The 21,355-nt window shown below is 36.7% G+C and overlaps 1 long non-coding RNA gene across 8 annotated transcripts in view; it reads left to right on the top strand.

Annotated features, from left to right (window-relative positions):
* Positions 1-20,498, top strand: part of LOC117244807 — a 62,264-nt gene extending 41,766 nt beyond the window's left edge. For 2 of the 8 annotated variants that reach the window (XR_004498586.1, XR_004498582.1), the window contains exons 4-8: positions 6,126-6,448; positions 7,050-18,731; positions 19,385-19,458; positions 19,543-19,614; positions 19,699-20,498. This is a non-coding gene — a long non-coding RNA (uncharacterized LOC117244807). The remainder of the gene's footprint in view (positions 1-6,125; positions 6,449-7,049; positions 18,732-19,384; positions 19,459-19,542; positions 19,615-19,698) is intronic. The other 6 variants (XR_004498587.1, XR_004498585.1, XR_004498583.1 and 3 more) reach the window with 6 other exon arrangements.
* The last annotated feature ends 857 nt before the right edge of the window (positions 20,499-21,355 follow it).

Raw genomic sequence — 21,355 nt, 5'->3', positions numbered from 1 at the left:
ATTCTAAATTTGCCAAGAACATCTAAGGCAACGGAATATATTTAACAGTTCAATTAAACATTTAAAATTGTTGTCACTGAGCAGAGGAAAACAAAAAACAGTCCACAATTTTCTTTTGAAATCTTGAAAGTATTTTATTTTTTTCTATATGAAAAAGCTTTTAATATCTTAGTAATGTAGCTTCTTTATTCCTTTGTTTTCCCCTCCAATGCCACGTGATTTATGTCCTCCCATACTCCATTTTCAACATCATCCCAAGTTACAATGATTTTGCATTGGACAGGGGACTATGGAAGCATAACAAAACTCCACCCAGCTTTTCACTCATCCTTTCTCACAGTCAAACCACAGCAAAAGGCCACCACGCTGGAGAAAGCCACGTATACATAGGAAGATCCCAAATGTTTGGAGGTTTTTTTCCAAGTGTCAATAGTCAAAAGGATGTATTTATTATTCCTGACCTTTAGAACAGAAAGCTCAGTATCATTCAGATACAGAAGTTCTTCTCAAGCAGCTGACAAACATGTAAAAATAAATCTACTTTAAAGTCTTCTGCTGTCTGAACTATCACCAGAAGGGCCTCTGATGGAGTTCAATCAAAATTTATAAATCCATATGCAGCACGACTGAAGTCAGAGACACTCTGGAAATAAGTGAGGTTGGAATGGACCTCAGTCTCTCACCTAGTCCAGTGTGCTACTCAAACAAGAGAAAAACCTGGCATTACCCTGTGCTGGAAGACTTGTCCAAATTTTAAGTATCAGCAAGACAAAAGACACCAACCTCCCCTCACATGTCAGTAATAATACAAGGCAAAATTTTATATATTTATTTGATAAAAATTGTACATAGAAGCTTATATTAGCTGATAACTGAATTGGATGAAATGTACATTTTAGCTGTGGCATTTAACTGTTCTTCATGACATGTGTTCTCCTTTGTAAAAATAAACAGCTGTGGTATATCAGATACTACCCATGGTAACTACTGCTAAATGCACTCAGTTTAGACTAGACCACTAGATAAGGGTGTATCAGGTGACTTGGTACGATCACCACATCATGATATGGACGATCCTTTGCAAATACTTTCAGTTTTTGAATCGTTTTAATCTGACTGTATTTATCAATGCCCCACTAGTATTTCTTATCAATTAATGTCATTCACTACAACTTCCTCAAAGGCTCTTAAGAAGTTGGTGAAGTCAGCCTGGACTAGATTCATTACAAGTACTGATGGTTTTTTCTGACAATTCAAACAGAAAATCCACGTTGCACAGAAGTAATCACTCTTTCCTAAACTCAACTTTAAAAGTCAGCACAAAAATATCCATTTAGCTTCACTAAGAGGAAAGTAAAGTAACAACAGGCCCTTTTCAAAATCTACTTTGAAGACATACTGTTTAGCCCAGAGCTAGCCCTTGAACAACTCACTGTTTCTGAGTGTGACAATCCCTCCCAAAATAATCTATTAAAAGATACTTGGCTTGAATTCTCAGGAACCAGAGATCTTCTGCATAGAGTTTGGCTCCTTTAGCTGATTAAGTAAACGTGATCTCTGACCATTAAATAAAGGTTTATATACCAGATATGCTCCTCAGACGTCTTGAAAAGATGTGATATTGCCTCACAGACATTTCATTCATACTCAAAATCAGCTGGCTGTAACCTATGTTTCAGGTATAGAATGAAAGAGCTTACTCGGGAAAAAATAGAATACCTTTTACTCTACCCTGGGCTGCAAAGTGGGATATCAGGTCCATTTTTAAACTTACTGATATGTCCTATTGATGAGGCAACAGGAAATTCACTGACAGAATAGGAAGGAGACTGCATTTGAACACAAACCAACTGAGAATGATCAGTACCCTCTTACGAATCATAGATCCCATGTTAGACTACATATTTCCAAGATTTTCAGGGATATTAATAATTGAATGCATTCCATTTTACACCTTGTAATGTTTTAATATCTTTTTCCTTTTAAATCAAAGGAAAACACCATTTTATTATTCAATTTAGGATGTATCACAAAGAAGTGGGTTGTACTACTTTTCCAATACATGTGTTCTTCAATCTTCAACACAACACAAAATTAAATCTTTAGAACAACACAAAATTAAATGCTTAGGAGTGCTGATAGAAATAAGCCTCTACAAAAATCAATACAAAAATATTTTGCTTTTTTTCTCAACTACATAGGAAGTTTTTGCTCTGTGAAGTCCAGCAAACAAACAAAAATGTTTGATACTTCTCCACTCTTGACCATCAGAGAATATTATATTGTGTCTCAAAGACCGTCTTTTTATTCAGAACTGCTTACACTCAGTCATGTTCTTGGAGACCAAATTTTGAATTTCCTGATAAAATATTTCTGTGTATTCATTAATTAATTTTTTCCAACCATTTCCCTAGTTTCTCCAGATAAACTCCTTCAACTACATTTTCCAATTTCAACTTGCATACAATGATAGCATGACTGTCTGGAATACTTAATTTCTACAGACAAAAATCCAGCTGCACATATTTAATCATTTTTTTGCACAGTGAAGTAGCAACCACCCTTGTTCAGGGACATATGAAAGGACTGAAGGGCACACAAGGAGGTAGAAACTATTCCTCCAGTCCACACTTTTCACTGCTCAGTCACTCAAATGCATAGGGTTGTAGAGAAACTTGCAGCAGGCCTACCATATCCACGATTTTTAAATACAGTTATAGATTTAATGGTATGAAGATCAAATAAATTTGAGTAAAATTTAAGCTACCACACTAGAAAGAGTTTGCATATCAGTTCAATAATTAATTACTTTTTAATCAGATTATACCCTCTGGAGTGAATATGAATTTGCATAATCTGGGAACTGTTTTGCTGAGCTCATCCAGACACCTCTTTTTAGGCTGCAGGGTTGGACAAACATTTTTAATCACATACCTAGCAGATGAAACATTATCAGTTTTCATTAGTGTCTTTGTTTGAGTTGAAGAAATATGGAGAAAATACTTGAAAAGCAAAGAAACCAAAACCAATTCCAAAAGAAAAGAGACTTTCCAAACCCACAGAAGCATCTATCCCTGCATTCTGGTCCTGAAAAAACATATTATCACCTAATATAGGAAAAGCTTTCTGATCATAATTTTCCCTAACATAAGAAAAGCAGGAAACTATGTAAAGACCAGTACGATGAAAATGCCAAACCTAAACAGAATCACAAGTGAAGATCCATGAAAATTTTAACAAAAAATTATATGAATAATACACTGAATTATCTTCAGTTTGTAATTACCAAGTAGTAATAAGCCACAGACACATAGCCTCTTGCAATGCAACTGTCCAGCTGTCACGGTTCACAACAGAAAGAGAGCTTCCAAGGCTATTATTTCCCTTTTTCCAGTGCATTTTTACAACATGTTTTTGAGTTTTATCTTTAGAGTCCAGCTGGAAGCACACTTCTGTTGCCAGCCAGTTTTCCCCTATAAACTTCCTCTGTCATGAAGGGAAAATGGAGAACAGTGGTGCAGTGGTGGGAGAAGCAGGAAAGTAAAGGGGAGAAATGCAATCAGAAGCAGTAGAAGATGCTTCTGCTACCAGCAGTAGAACAGTTCTACCAGACCTGTGTATTAGGCAGCATCTTTTCAGTCATAATAACTCTTCAAATGCACCTCATCATAAACTATTACACGCCACACCTCTCACAAGAATAGGCATGTTTGCCATGTTTCTGTGCTCTCATTTTACATAAGCAACCTTTGTTCTACTTGTCTCAAAGTAATGAATTAAAGTGAGCAAGATTCACACTATAGCACATTTATACAAGTAGTTTTTCCAAGTATGCCCAAAAGGCATTTAAAGAGTAACTAACCTGATCTTCTGAACAATAAACAAAAATCAGCATAAAGTTTCAGTCATAAAGCAGTCAACATGAGTAAGGAAGCTCAAAACTCAGTTCACTTCTCCCAGAGTCAATTTAAAAGGAAAATACCATAGGAAATCCCCACCTGAAAAGGAAAGTACTGCTTTATTAGGCCAGCTTGAGTAGGCATACGTAGCATAGAAGAAAACTGCATAGCACTTTTTAAGGTGCAGCTTTGCAAATAGGAAAGGCTAAAACTCTCTTATACTGAAGGTAAATCATAGCATCCAAAATAAAGGTTACCAAAGGAAAAAAAAATGCCTAAAAGGTTATAGGTTGCTCCCACTATAAATTCTCCATATAAATAATCTTTAAACAAGAAATTTCTCTCAGAGCTGTTTTCCAACATTTTCTCTCCAGGAAAGAGCTTATAAGATATAACAAGCTTTCTGTTTTTGTCTGTCTTGTTGACAAGAGTAATAAACCCTAGAGTTTGCTTCATATTACTTTCTTTTATATTCTCATATTTAAATTTAAGTGTAAGATTTAGCAAAAAGTTCATTTGCATTCTAAAAATCCTTTTCAGACCCTCAAATTCATATGCTAACATTTTTAGCTATCGAAGCCATATGCATAAATACTGGGTTCATACATTTATATTTCTAGAATTAACAGGCGAAGCTAAGCTTTTTGATAATGGAAACAGACTTTGGGGCTCTGGTTTACCTGCTAAACCTCTTCCTAGAAAACTATGGAGCTGGAGAAAACACATTCTGCATGCAGATTTCTTGGCTGTGCAGGATCTATCACACATCACCCAGGAGCTGTCACTTCAGCAGAAGGAGCAATATCAGCTTAGACCTATGAGGAAAGCAGAACACCCAGCAAAGAATACATTAGCTTCTTAGTTAAGGACAAGAGGAGTCAACTATAACCCACAATCATTGCAGCCGTTTCCTAATTAGAAGGCAAAGGGGAAGAAAATAGGCTAGAGCAAATAGAGGTCTGAACTTACAGTTGAGTTAAATGCTGCACTTATCTTCCAAGTATTGATACCCAAAATATCCATAGAGATTTATATCTGGGAAATACATAGAGCTGCCTAAAGAACTGCACACATAAAAATGCTCTCAGAAGTCTGCAGGTTGAATATAGTCCCCCTGAATTATATGGGGGGAATAATGAGAGCCACAGGGCTAGAACTGCAGCCTTTAAATTTTTGCTGGTCATTTAATAATATGGCTAGAAACTCTCCTGGGATTTGGCCTTGAAAACTCTTTGCCAACTGGCCAAGGAGCAGGCACTTGTACTGCCTCTTTCTGAAGAAACTGCTTACCCATCCAGACCTTGGATTTCAAACCAAAACCCACCCCCAGCTACAAGAATACATTGTGATTGAGGGATACTCCCAAATGTTTCCTGAAGAAGCAAAGAGCAATTTAAAGGTTGATTTGACAATAAAGAATACATGCAGTAATTGAGACACAAAAATCTTCCCTCATTTCAGGATTTGCTCTGGTGCCTGCTCAGAGGAGCAGAAAGCAGAGGGAAAGGGACCTGTACACACTGTCGGCCTACTGTGCAAGACACACTAAAATGATGCCAGTGAGGCACTTCTGCAGAGGGGGTCTCAGCTCCAGCCTGGCCGAAGCAACAGAGAAGTTGTCTAGGAGATATTCTGTGCTCAGTGGCTTTGGGCTCCTCCCTGGTGAGGCAAACACTGAATGGGCTGTTATGAGAATTCAGATTTTGTATTTTAGTACTGTGTGCTAATTAAGCACCTTAACCTAGCTGTGGAACACATTTAACAGAAATACAGTAGCTTGATCAGTCTTACACTAGGCAAATTTTGTTATGATTGTTTTAAATGCCTACTGCATTTATCTGCATATTTGAAGTGTGATTGAAAAATTAATTCTATTTCTTCTTATACAAACAATTTACTCTGAGCATTTTTAGAAAGGTGCCTGGATTCTACAGAAACTGGAAATGCCATGAAGATACATATGCAATTATGAATTAATTTGTTTGCATGTTCACCATCAGCATTACTTTTTCAAAGTTTAATTTTAATATTACACTATTTTAATTCTCAGCATGGCAAGTGTGCACAAACATCATCTGACTGGTGGATGCTGGGGGTAGCTGAACTGCTTTATAGAAACTCTGCTGGGGAGTGTTCTGTGCACATGCAAGGCTGTGTGATATTGGTACTTAGACTTGACTGCAAGCAAACCACTTTCTTAAAACAGAGAAATTTCTAAATTCACAGAGCAAAAGGTCTGGCAAGTGAAGAACTAAATGACAAATACCATATCAGCTAAGCACAGAAGCATTCCATGTAATAGAAGATACCCACACTTTGAGACCAGAGACCAATTTAACTCCTTAACCGTGCAGGATGGCAAAACATTTGTTACATAACAGCAACTTCACATGGCATTTTTACATCCTGCCATCTTTTCACTGAAGAACAGAAGATTAGACTTCTACCGACTCTGAGAGACGGGGAGTGGAGCCAGCAGCAATATTTAGCACAGAGTGACTGATTTCTGGCACCATCTAGCTTCTCTGCAAGAGGAATCTGGCAGCCTGGTAGGTGCTTTTCAAAGCCACTGATTGAATGGTTGATACTAGTGCTATACAAAGGCTCAAGACAGCACAGGAAAGAATAAGAAATAAAGTAGTTCTGGGGCTTAAGACCTACTATTTTTATTTATTTTTTTCCTCCAAATTGAGATTGTAAGGTAAAAATTCAGGGCTGAATATCACAGCCAAGAGAATGCAGGCTCTGTTCATCATTCAGCTTCTGACTATTCAACTCTGCCAAATATCTATAATATATATGAAAGTATCAGACACAAGCCATAATGCAAGTAAGACCATTAATTGTTCATTTACATGAAACATGGTATAATCTGGAAAGAACAGATTAGTTTTGACCACTGGAACTCTTCGTAATTCCACTCAAGAACTGCAAAATTCCAATTTGTAACTGTAAAGATAGTGGATTTATACTCATTCACTGCACTTAAGGGGTTTTGAATGCTAGAAACTTCAATCCACCTACACCAGCTCTCTATGGAGAGCTGCTGCCCATTTGAGAAAAGCAGCCATGTTTTGCACTGAATGTCAAAATTCATTAACTGATGAGATATACAGCCTTTGGATGCTTGTGCTCTGTAAAATTTTGCAGAACCATACTTGTCGGCGTGAGGATATGTTAACAGACTCATCTGTTGGTAAACCAGAAAGGAAGACAAATAGGTTGGTTTATATCCTCACTAGAGGAGAAAACGGCAAAGAAAAAAAAGGTAAAAAGAAAAAAGATCTTTCTGGACTATACCAGACAAGAAAGCACAGTCTCTTCAATTCAGAACTTTTTTCCAATTCCCACAGTATAACTTTCTTTCCATTTGCCTGAAATCACCTGTAATGAGCATTAGGAGCTAATCCCTACACATTTGGTTTATTTGGCATAGGCCCAATGAAAGCAAGGATTCTCAAATGCATGACAAACCCAACCCACTTTCTCACTTCGTCTTTTCAACTGCATGTGACCACAGCTACTGAAAATAGAAAATTAGCTGCATTTACACACAAGTAATACATAGAAGTCTCTTAGATGGAAAAAGTGGAACATAGTTACATGCTTTTTCCTATAGTCCACTTAAAGTAATATTTCTTTTCCTCAGGGTCGTAGTGAATTTCTTTAAGGCAGTTTCTCAGTAAAGAGGTCTAGGGCTATTCTGCTGTTGATTCATTCATGTTGATCAGCTCTGGTTTTGTGATATCATCCAATAACTAAAGTGTAAATGCAAAGTAGGCATAGCTACCTATGTGTTTTAATGTATTTCATTTACATTTTAATGTATTTAATTTAATTTTTATTTATTGAAGTGTCTTATGTTCTCTTCTCCCTAGATAAGCAGGTTTTTTACACTCCACATTTTCCAGTACTTTTGATTACACAAGACTAAGAAGGACCATATATTTTCCATGACATAGGGACATGTGATGACAGAAGATTAGCAAGTCAGTATTTGTTGTGGCATGAATAAGAATATCCTAGTGGGAAGGAATTACAAGATTTAGATCTAAGAACTCAAATGCATCCGATCTGAACCACAGGCAGAAGTCTAAACCAAAATTTGAAACCACCCTCAAAGTCAGCACCTATTATTTGAAGATGCTTTATACTCACTGAACAGTTACAGATCAAAATGAAAGAGCAAGCAAAGCAAAATGAGGTAATGAGAACAAAGCAGAGAACATGTTCATAGAGGAAAAAGGGAAATTGAGACTCCTGTCATTAACATCTGACTTGGATGTCTCTTAATGGGTTTATATTCAGTTCTATGTTATTCAACTATAATTACTACAAAGAATGAGTTTTTACATCTCAGAATATTCTGGGTTGGAAGGGATCATCAAGTCCCACTTGAGTGAACAATTGATAGCAGATTGAATCCACAGCCTTGGTGTTAGCACCACACTCTCACTATGTCTAGAACTAAAGTATCATGGGCTATTACATGGTATTCACTTGAGAGACAAACTGCGCAAGAAATTTCACAGATTTCTGTGATATCCTTACACTCAGATTTCAATCTTCAGTGATGCACAGAAGAAAAGCACTGGGATTTTCAGCAGAAATTCCCATGAGTATCAAGGAAAGAGAATTTCTAAAATCCCTTGGTCCTTTTGAAATTCTCTGCATGCAATTTCAGGTTAATGTATTGTTTTAAAAAGCCTGGTAGGGAATTCTCTAGAAAGCAAAAGGTTAGATTTTCTGATATGCACATATGCAAACCTCAGTCTCCTGCATTCTCATGTACCAAAAGTTGAAAATATATATATATATATATATAAAAAAAAAAGTCAAACCCATAGCCACTAGAATGTACTGTGTTTATGTAATTATTTTCAGAAGACACATTATGCAGGTAACCTAATACAATCATAAAGACCTAAATGAGATTCTGATCCTGACATTCAGGTACCCGAAATAGGTGCTTAAGGATTGGAAAGACAGCAAAGAACAGAGGAGACAGTAAAAGTGCTAAAAACATTATAGGAACCTTTATATTTTATATTCAGGTGGAGTTTGTCATGAGCAGCCCACTCCCTTTTTGCGCTGAATAATTCCCAGCATTTTCATATCACATCTCAGATACACATATCAAAGACAACTTTCTAATCTTGCAAGTGTGCTTAGAGAGAAGGAAGAGGAGAGCAAAAAATACCAATAAACTCCCCCCTTCCTCCTTATTTTTATAAGGATAAATTATAAATTTACCTTACTGCCCAATACTTCTTGTTTTTATCAAGAATATTTATCAATACCTGATGAATTCTCCTCCTAGACAGACAAGACTGAAAGGAGGTAACTGATTACTCTGTGCATCCCATTGTGCTCTTATTTTATAATTTAAAATCAATTATATATATATATATATTTCTTCAATAAAAACTGCAAAATTGCAGTTCTAGACAAAAAAAAGTGTCTAGGACCTTCTACATTTAATTGCCTTGTTAAATGAATTTTATATTACAGAAGAATCTAGATGTCAGAAATCATTTGTCTTCAAATTCCTGCCAGTTTTTACTTCATAACTAAGTATTTGAGTTGTTTGTTCTCCTTCCTCACCGTATTGAAATTAGATTACCAGTGCTGTCACCAAGTGACAATAATACTGAGCTCAAGACAAGACCCTCATGTGCCAAGGGAAAAAAAACCTACATTTCACAACAAGAAAATTAAGTTTCAGAAACCATGAGACTGGTTATATCCGTTCTTTGGCAATATTCTATTATTCCTTCCACCCTCTTCACTAATTTATTTCTTCCTCAGTCTTGTACTCCAAGCCTTCAGTGACAGCTTTTGGAACCCTAAACCAGACTCAATCAATAGGTTGAGGTCAGCTGTCAGACCCATGGGATCAGAAAGATCAGAACACATTTATCCAAAGTCCAAGTGGAGTGCCCTATTCAGACAGCTATGCTGCCTGCTAGTTATCAGGTGGAACTGAAAACAAAACTTATATTAAAAGACAGCAGGATCATTATTTCTCCTTTCTGCCCCACCTCCTCGAATGCCTGAGGTCATTTTCCACAACAAAAATGAATGCCCTTCTTGAAAGTGTTTTTGTGCTAAACAGCAGTGGTTAATTTCTTGCAACTAATTAGTTATTCAAGTGAAAGTATAATGATCCTCCAACATGATTGAAAGTGCTTCAACTGAGTTCCCTGCTAACAGCATACTTCTAGAAAAGATGCAATAAATCAGCAGGGTTATGAAAATCTTTAAACAAAAGCAAGCCTATGACAGGAACCCATTAAAGATATAGCCATGTAATATTTATGCACCTAGCTGCCTTGTGCTTGTAACCCAGCACTTTCAGCTATATCTTTGTAGCACCTGTATCATATTCCATAAAAATGAGATTCACCCTACCTGCTAAGAGCCAGCACAATGTCTCTGATTTAGGTGTTCAGAGCATAGGGTTACCATAGGGCTTAAGGGATGGGACTTCCCTCCAAATGGAATTTCTTCCAGATATTTCTAAATAAAAATACAAAAGCTTTGAACAGCACAGAAAATGTAATTTGTGAGCCTCAAGCTCCTTTATTACCTTTGGCAAGAAAAGGGGCAGGTGCTGACAAAAGAATGGTTTATAAATCCAGAGAGGTACTGATGCAGAAACAAAACTCCTTAGAATAGCCAGTATCACCTATGATTGTTCAGATTATGATTTGTGATTTGGAGTGATTATGGAGATGGTAATAGGGGATCTCTTGAGACTTTTACAGGAAGTCCTGACTGTGTAAAATGCCATCCACTTACTCCTAAACCTAGTAATTAATTACAGAGTTTGCATTTAAATGTATTGGGTACTGCAGAAAAGCAAGACCCTGTAGTAGAAAAATGCATTTTGATAATGCTTGAGGCTTCTGGGTGCTACAGATGTACCAATCTGTTTAAATTTCCAAAACAAAGAGATATTTCCCTTTCTTTTTTCACATTAAATGGTCTGCATATGTGCTTGCATGTATTTTTAAGCTACACATAAGTGCAAAATAGGAAGCAAAGAGAATAGTTCTATTTATTAACTTAGTTGGCTGTACATGCTTTCTGTCATCCCTTTCACTCATTTACTTCATTGCAAATCTCAGTCTTCCCACAGTTTTAAAAGACAGAATTTGGATTCACAAACCAATTTGAGTTGGGGACTCAAATACAATTTCCTGGCCTACCTTTCCTTGCTGCAGCAAATGGCTGCCAAACAGGGAAACCTTGCTGCTGTGAGGTTGGAAAAGGGAGATTTCAGGGAAGGATGTAGGAACTGCAGTTTGCTTGGGACTGGGAGGTGGCAATTGAAGGACAGAGAAAAGGACACCAGACATCACTCCCCCTTCCCATAAAATCAAATTCGGCTTCAAGAAAGGTTTTTGGGCCAATGACCACTTTCAACTCACACCTTCTGTTGGAAAAATAAATTAGGAGTCCAGCTTTATTTTGTCAATAGAAAGTTTAAAGTGGTCACTGGAGCACAAAGCTTTTCAAAAGGTAGCTGAGCTCAACAAGGACAAGGAGGAGGATGTTGAGAAAGCCACAAAAACAGAGGCAGATTACAAACCATTAAAGGCCATGCCGTTTTTCAGTAATAAAGAAAAGGCCTTTAGAACAGTTCTGGTAATTTGTATCTGCTTATTGTGGGCTATTTTTCTTTAGAAGAATATGTATTACTTAAAAAAAAACTCTGCCAGAGCAGGAAAAGGTATTTTGTGTTTGTGTGTGTTGGTCTTGATAAAAAAGAGCCACCAGAAAACAGTAAACTAACTAGGCATTTGCTCCCTGAATACATGGGATTATGCTTCTCATTTGTGCTGAAAATCATTGGATCCTGTACAAGTAATTGTACTGCAATGGGTTTTGCCATGCTAAATATTTAAAGCTGTGTTCCCAGTCCTTCAGAGTCTGAGCTTATTCTGTGTTCAGAGCTTTTTAGAGTTGAGTCCAATAGCATATTTGTTTTGAATGGCTGTTCTTAGATAACAGTAACAAAAATCCAAAACTTGTTTACACCATTTAACCTGCCTAAGAGCTTAGCTTGAGACATTAAAAAAGCCACACAACAAGCAATCAGAAAAATGCAGTCCTTTAGAATAGTCTCTACTGGTGAGAAGTTACCCCATCAAAAAGCAAAAAGAATGTTTTGCCAGCTCTGGACCAAGAGTTGCTTTGTTTTTAAACTGGAGCAATGACTGGCATAAAAAGACTTCAAGGAATTTCCTCTTCTCCCTGAAGATAGTCGTGAGCCCTTCTACTGCCCCAGACTTCATGTTATGGTGATTGCAAGGATAGGTACACTTTGTGGGACCTAAGCAGAAGCCCTTGTTTATCAGAGTGTGCAAAATGTGAAAAAGAGTCAAAACAAAGCAAATCAGGCAATTCCATCAATCCTAAGAAAATTGTTCCCAACTGAGCAGTACCTTCAGCTCTAACAGGCAGTTACATCAGCTGTGCAGCAGATGCACATGGCCTGTTCTCTCAACGTATTGCTACCTTAAGAACAAGACTTCACCATTTACAAACAGACACTCATGGAGTGTTCTACACATTCTCAAATTGTATTTGTGGTCTAAGTTCTGTAAAGTATGGTGATATTTTTGGGAACAAAGATGAAGCATAATTTCTCATCTGTTCCAAATTACACATTAAAAAAAAAAAAAGTGAGGATGTTAGTAACAAATAGATTTGCGTACAGAAATTTCAAAAAGGAAAAAAATGCAGAAATGCCAAAATACAATTACAGCAAAGGAAATAATGCAACCAGCCAATGATTTACCACCCTCACATTTTCAGAATTGCAGTTCTACTCATTAGAATCCAGTGCAATGTAGTAGACACAGTATCTGAAAAAACAAGTCTTTCATATTTCTATGCTACCTTGAGAGCTCCTGATACCTAATCTGGAAGCAGACAGAACTCAAAAAGGTGCCTCTTTTCCAGTGAGGACGTGATTTCCCCTCCAAGGGCCTGGGGCACTGTGCCTCAAATGCTAATAGCTTGAGTTTTGTGCAATAGCCCTATACTGTTTATATAGCACTTCACATGTTCAAAGCACTATGAGATACCAGCCATCACTATACTTTTATGAGGCTGTAAGTATTACCCACTAAACATCAGGGTTCAAATGACTCGCTCTTGATCAAAAGAAACTTTGTGCAGCAGGACCATAATTATTTGAATTTGGTAATTCTCACAGACCATTCCTATGGCAACACAGAACAAAGAGGGGGATGGGATATTAAAGCCAATTGCTATTGCACTCTGCTCTGGCAGTGAGATGGACACATGGAGGCTCTCTTAAGCAAACCTATACTCACAGCACCTTCTATAGAAAATTCTAGAAAATTATTTTTTAAATCAGGAGCAAAAATTAAACAAAAGGTTTTGAAAACCCACAAGCATGTTTTTCTAAATGTATCTATTTCACATATTCACTGTGAAGAACATAAAAGACAACATGCAAATGGTACTGAAGTATTCCAGAAATCCTAAAAGGGGTTCTGAATTCATTCGAAAGCAGCTTGAGAGTTTTTGTACCAAGAAGATTAGTAGGCAACTTAAAAGCAAGTCCATTTTCTGCATAAAAAGAACTAGTCTCATGTCTTATGGCTGACTAGAGTAGGACTCATCTTTTCAAAATATGGGATGTTTTTGCTCTCCATTTTTATACATCCATTCTTCCTATGAAAATTCAACTATGCTGACATTTATATCTTTAATCTCAAAGCATCAAGGCTCTGTTCTTGAAAAAGAATACAAACACAAAGGAGATGTTAAAAAACAATCAATGTACACACAATACGTATTACAACCAAATAAAGGCTTGACATAAATACTAAACAGGATAGATGCTGAAGATTCTTCTCTTTACAACTGAAATCTCTTTATCCAAAAATCCTGACACTGAGATTGAAGTCAGAATACAAAAACTCATCCTCTGCCTTTCTATCCTGTGTCCGTCCTATCGTACAATATTGTCTTTCCCACCTCTTACATTTTGCCTTGTACACAGCCCCAGTTTCCGCACACACCATATGTTTTCAGAGCACAGCTACACAATTATTGCCCTTAGAACCTTGCCTGCAGAATCATGTGGGAAATAGATCATACTACTAAGACAAAAATGTAGACCACTACACACAGTCCAGATTCATCAAATAAGAAAAGGATGCCTGTTTAAAGCTGTAACACAGGAAGGGGGAGGGAAATAAATTCTCTTCAAAGGTAGCAATGAGTGCAGAGAGAATTACTAATATAACCTTTTGTGTTTTAGCCAGGTTGATCCTGATGCTATGAATATTTACCCTCTATTTTACAACTTTCACTTGGCATTTTTCAGGTACAGGCCACACAGAACTAACTCTATGCTTAACTATGCTTGCAATTTCTACTGTTTTGACTAACATTGTCTTGAAAAGCTGAATTACTGAAATATTTGCTAAAATATTAAAGTTTAAGTATAACATCAATAGGTGAGAGTTACTTCACGGATATTAATGTAAGAACTAGTTACCATACAGCATCTACTGATCTGAAAAACAGATGTTTGCATATGATTTATGGACACCAAAATATGTGAATATCTTCCATAAATAGTAATGTGTTCCAGTAAAAAAGAGTGAAGAATTGTGATCCAAAAGACTGGGAAATTTCAGGCAGTGTTAGAATTTATTTACCAATTTCTTGGCTTAAAATATAAAGCAGATTTCATAGAGCCACGGCCTTAAATCCCATACGCTGGAAAAGTACTTGCAATTTCAAACAGCACCAATGACACAAAGTAATAAATTGCAGTCAGACTCAAAAGGGCAGATATAAAAGTCTGTTTAGAATATGAGTGCAACTATGATTTGTTAAATAAGAGTAACAATTTATATTGACTGAGACACAGCAAGTTAAACTTTTGCTAAAGTAAGCAAAAAGCCAATATTACTGTGTGTACTTTCACATTAAATTTGGGCTTGGAAGTTTCTTTAGTATCAAGATATAACAAAATACTAATCAGGTAAAATTCTAATGGGCAAAGCATAGTTTTGAGCACTGCAATTAAATTATTTCTGGAAGCGCAATCAAATATTTGATTGAGCTAATATCACTGCTGCTCCTCACATTTGTTCTGTTCCTAAATTAGCTTGGCTAATCAGTATCCCACCTCACAGCCTGTGTTGTAAACATGTAATATTAGCTGATGGGTTTAATTTCAAGACCACAGTCAATTTTTGGACAGCAAACTTCTCAAAAACTTAGTCAAAGCCTACAAACGTATGAAGCAACATGTTTGGAGATGTCACAGTTTCTAGGCCATCAGAACTCTGATAAAAGTTCTGAGTGAACTTCAGATCACTCTGTGATGGCTATGCATGTCAAACAAGTTTTGATTTAGTTTTATAATCAGTTTTGTGTACAGTATTTCACTTCAAAGTGTTTTCTGGTTTTCTGCCCTCCTAATCCATGAGCAAGAACCAGGATTGTACAAAAAAGCAACTTTGTAGAATGCAGAATTTAAACAAGGCAATCACAGTTTTTTGCTCCTGTCTCAGGCTGGCATACACTAGTGCTTCAAGATGTTATTCAGCTGCTACTTTTCCCCAGAGATGGCTGTACTCCAGTAAATAGTGAAATACTCCATCAAACTTTTTTTTTTTTTTTTTTCCCAGCAGAGGTTAACAGAGATGTTTCCATAGGTCTAAGGGAATATGAAAACATGGTGATTGTGTAGTTGGATTTCTTGAAAAACATTAGCCTTAGATTTACTGCATCAGTAATTAGGAGCTGCTGCTACATTCCAACACGCTGCAGAAACAACTGCAGTTAGTATCTGTAGAGTACACGGAGAGTCTTAGATTACAGTGATTGTTATTCGATTCTGTTCTTGCAGCTTTTAAGATCATAGAAGAAACAAATACTTTTCATTTTGTCCTTCTGATAGGTGCACAGATTTTTTCCTTTCAGCATATAACTCAAAGTCATCTAAGTACAAATTGAATTTCTAATAACTACAGTCAACTGGATTTAATTCCTTTTGATGGAAGCATAGCAGTGTCAATACTTACAGAGATTTAGTATTACTGCTGATTTATTGAAAGTAAAATGTCAGTACAACATGAAAATTTGTCATTTTAGAAAGGTTTAATAAAAAAGATGAACACAACACAAAAAATTGAAAATATAAGAACCAATAACTGGTCATTCTAATTCACGTTTTTCCAGATGAGCATCCAGGTATCAGTTGGTTAAACGCAAATGCCACTGACGTCAATGGAGCTGTGTCAGTTTACTCTCGCTGTGAATCTGATCCCAAGTGTGCTACTGCCATTTTTAGACTCTGCCACTGGAATTCACTTTTGCAAGACAATTAAAAAAACACATCCACACATTGCATTTCTTCCTGTCCCCAAGTGTATAACTGGAAGTCTGTTGACAGACTGTGGGAGAGGGCATGTGGGAGGTGGAAGTAGCCAACAACTGCATCCATGAGATAACTTTGCAGTATCAGTATGAATACTGCTCTGTTGTCTTCCTTTTATACAAATGAATATTTGGCTTCAGAAAGTTTTGACTCCGCCTTCCACTAACAGACAATTCCATGTCAGCAGAAGAGAAATGATGATGTAAACTACATGGAGTATCTACCTTATAAATTTGTTAACATGGTATTTTAACCAGTATGCAAACTCAACAGACTATTTTAATGCACCATTAGAAAAAGTACCTAAAGCTACAAGAGCCCCATGGCTGAGTTCTGTGTGTTCACCTAAGCAATCTCCCTGATGTACCAGCAGTAAGACTGGGAACAGTTCTAAGGCAGCTGTTTGAAGTGGCCTGCAAGCCAGATTTCTATCTGGCTAACATCTTTCATATCTCATCTAGCATTTGTGTGAGCAAGAGAAAAGAAAGGAAAAGGTGGGGCAATAAGCAGGGCGGAGTAGTACTTGACAGCGCCACCACTTCTAAGCAGAGAGAGGGAGCTTTTGTCTGTTTTACATAAGGCAGTTGTTAACATGAGTGCACTGTATAACAGCTCCCCGGTATTAACATACAATGAAGTTGGAATGTTGGTATTTGACTCAACATAGCAAGGTCAAAATGGAAAAGGTAATTAATTAGAACTGAAGGTGCAGTCCACATGGTATTGAACTAATTTTCTATTTGTGCAACACAACAACCATATCTTCAATTTAGGTCAGGCCATCAAGAGGAGGAAAAGGACTGAAGATGAGATGCTCTACTTCACACAGTTGCCCTCTGGAAGGACTTGCAAAGGCAGTCACTTAAATTAAGTACAGGTCATCAGACAAGATATCTAATCTATTCCTAAGACAGGCAGCTCTAGCAGTCCAAATCCCTATGGCCTTTGTAGCGACACAATGAACTACTTCCTCATGTACCTCTGTCAATTCACATTAGGTTCCAGTTTTCTTAAAGCGATATTTCATGTACATCATGACCCTATTGCTCAAAGCAAGGAAAGTGCTTTGGTTTATTTATGACCTACTAACCTTAAATAAAATTAAAAAATATATCCAATCTGAATGTTCACATAAGCATGCAGATCTGAAATAAAATTTAAAATAAACCTGGCATTTGTAATAGCTAGCTAAGCCTGGTAAGTGATTTTTAAAAAAATAAAACCAGATGAAAGAAGATGAAAGCATATTTACCCTGCATAACCTGCACACATCATGAATCAGGGCTAGAACCCAGAAATACCTTTTGTACTTAGAAGTTTCAGCCCATTTCAGAGGCTAGGTGACCAAGAAAATACTGAGGTTTTCTATTTTAGGGGGTGGGGAAGCATTAATAACAACCTGTGAAAGTAATTCCTTCTAAAATGTAATCTACCTGGCCACAAACTCTACACAGCTCCTCTCCTTCCCCTGCACCCCACCCCATCCCAATTGCCAGATATCAACCAGGCAAGCCCCCATATGGAAATATGAAGTGACAGATGGAAGCAGGCAATAAGGGCATAGGAATGAGTACTGAAAGAAACGACATACAGAGAACAAGCTTATAACAGGTCAGACCTTAAACAAATGAAAATACACATAAAACTGAGCTGGAGAGCCTTATTCTTTCATCCCTCATGCTAGTGTGCAGAGGTATTCTCCCAACATCCATGGAATCAAACCTTTGAAATTTCAGTACAAATAGATGGAGAAATAAAAATAATCAAAGCTAAAGTATTGGCAGCAAATATACTGTGCTGCTGTATTGGGAAAGAAAGTTGGGCTGCCACATTTAATTAAAATATATTTGATTTATCTATATTCATAATCACAGTGGCCTTCATAACACATCTAATCTACCATAAAGAAGAAAATGAGTTGATTCTATTCTTGTCTGGTTTTCCAGTAGGCTATATTAATGACTTTTTCTTTTAGTTCTAATAGATGGAAAATACAGTTGAGTTAAATGATGTAATAAATACCTCTACATGCAGAGCAACTACTTGAAAAAAACAGTTAGGACCAAGTCCTTGTCATAGCGTTTGTTTACAAAATGGGCACGGGCAGCACACTGATGAACTCCAGTCCTTTAGTGTGGGCTCCCTTAACATAAGTACAGACAAAACTCCAAACATTTATAAAGTCTTATAAATAACGATGGAAGCATGAGAGAGAGAAAGTACCGAGCATCTTTAACCAAAGGATAAAGTAAACAAACAAACAGCAATTCATCTAAATCAATGAACCAGTCACTTAATTTCAGCACAGTCAAGAGCGGACCTAGCAGAAATGTGACAAGCTGAGCTTCAAGAACACCTTCTGCATAAGAATTCTGCTCACAAATGAAAATAAGGTAAAATTTCTGGATTACCATGTTTTGCCTTCATATCCAGCTTCTAAAACTCTTCTACAAAACAAAAACTAAAAAAAAAAATTTTACAAAATTATTATTTATTTTTATTAATAATTACGAAAATTGAGTCGGAAAGCGCAGACAACTAGGAAAAAGTGCTGTGTTACTGTGGAAATTTTTTAATAATAGGGACTTCGCTGTGTGATGATCAGCTGGATGTGTACAGCATGCTGACACAAAAAAAAAAGAAAATAATTAGAGGTCAAGCCATGATATACACTGACATTTTTTCCTCCTGAAAACTATCACAACGGGTTCTGCATGTGCAAAGATTTGTAAGGAAATAAAGGCCTTCTGTCTCAGATGTTTTTTGAAAAATTAAGCCTTCTTTAAAGAAAATATTTTTCACCAATCCTAAACAAGCTTTAATCCAATTGAACCATGTCAATAGAAGAAATTTTGTTCAGTAGAGCAATCTCTAATTGGCAACACTAATTTTAAAAACTCTTAGCCAGCTCTGTTCATTTATGAGATCTCATGTTTTGTTTTACTGTGAAGTTCAGTCTTGTGAAATAACAGACATTAACTCATGCCTGGATCTCTAACCTTTATTTTTAAAGCCTGAATAACTGAAACATATTTTCTTTTCATAGAAAGAAGTCTGGGAAACTACCAGCTCCTTGCAGAAAGACTGAAACATGATGGGCAGAGAAGGGTGTTGGTGTCGGTAAGAGAAAAATGATTGAAGTTGCATCATCTGTATGATTAAAATCACTGTGTGAATTTTGATTTTTCCCCCCCCTACTTTCAGAAATTTGAGGATGCAGTCAAGTCAATGGAGTTCTGTTGTAGTGGTTGCTTCAGTGAACATTCAACGCTGTCGGTGAGTTTGGAATTAAAGTGAAAACCATCGACCGTTGATTGTACCCTCCAGCTAACCATCCTCCTCCTTACTTCATGCTTTCAGGCCTTAACACCGAAGATAGCAACCTAACCATCATATGATGTTTCTCCCTCACCCTGCCAAGCTTTACAAAAAGGTCACAATCAACATTCATTGCTGTCGGTGGGTTTAACTATGTGGACAAGCTCACTGAACAATGAATGCAACTGTGGCCTCACATTGTACAGTTGCCGTTGAGAGGAGTAGCAGCTCTGAAGGCAATAGTGAGAAGCAAACACTTCTTTTAAACTACAGTTTTCTGGTCAGAAAAATAGTTGGGGGTATCCAGTTTTTGCTTGTTTGGTTTTGAGTGTGTTTAACTCAGATGACTGGAAAAGAAAACCCACTGCGTTTTTCTTGGGTATTGTCCTCACAGGGTTCAGTGCCACTGAAAATGTGAAAGTCCTTATTTAGTATGTGTGCAGAAAAAATAACAGGATAGGACACTAAGTATATCCACTCCTAAGGCCTCTAACATAAGAGGAAAGAATATTTAGTTGTCATTTAACTAGGCATTGTTGAAGAGTTCAAAAGTTTATTCTATACTTGTCACGACATATACAGCTGGGAACAAATGGGATTTAAGAGTTATGGATAAAAATGTTATGTCAAAAAATATTAATTAATTTTACATGAAACTGATTTTAAGAACACAAATACTATTGCATTTGCTATTTTTAGGGATCTGAAAGATGACAGAGAAATGTATATCCAGAAATAATAATGGAAAAGCAGTTATATTGTAAAGTTGTTGAATTGTAAACCGAGTACCTATGTCACGCTCTGAGTTTTGCAATAAGAAAATAAAATGTAAATAAGCTCACAGTTGTGTCCTTATTTCTTTATAACCGTTTATTAACCTAGTCAGACACACAGAAGGACCAGTCTACTTTTCTCACTTCACACAATCATCCAAGGTAAGTTCAGCCTTTAGACTCAGTGCAACACAAGTACTCTGCAACAGGAATTGCTTAAAAAAATCAGGAAAACTCACAGTATATCATCGTATCACTCATATAATTCTTCTTATTATGGGAGTGCTTATAAACAGTACTTTAATCTGATTATTTACAAAGTTTCCTCAGCACATCAGTCACACAAGTTATCTTTTGTATTGAGCTTGCTTGGTTTATCCATGCTTCACAATAGGAACTGAACACCATAAAAGTGTCAAGGCTATCATGGGACAATACATCTATAGTCACTTCTTTAACCGTTATCAGTCTAATTAAATGGTAGAAATGTATTTCAATCATGAAAGAGATCAGTCCTCTGTCACATGTGCAACTAGTATTTATAGACCACTCCCCATGCCTCACCCCACAGTTCCTCAAGAAACAACCACACTAACAAAATAAATCCTGAAATTATTTGGACATTATTTAAAATTGGTGTTTGGGAAAATTATCTCTTTTCATTCCGGTATTTACTAGAGAACCCCCCACATGGTCTGTTGCTCACTGAATAATATCATGGTCAGAGACAGAAGAGTAAAGTATTAAAAGGAAGATTTGCCATGGATAAATGATTTCTCAGCAACGCTGTTCAGAGATAAGCCTGTATCTTTAGGTTTACCCATTTCTACAAAAATGGGAATTTGAATTACTACAGACTTAAATACTGCAGGGAGATAAAGATCATATAAAAGCAAGACTCAGAGGTATATGTTCTGTCTAGAAGG

This window comes from Parus major, chromosome 8 (assembly GCF_001522545.3).
Source record: "Parus major isolate Abel chromosome 8, Parus_major1.1, whole genome shotgun sequence".
Lineage (NCBI taxonomy): Eukaryota > Metazoa > Chordata > Aves > Passeriformes > Paridae > Parus > Parus major.
This window is presented reverse-complemented; position numbering and strand designations above follow the sequence as displayed.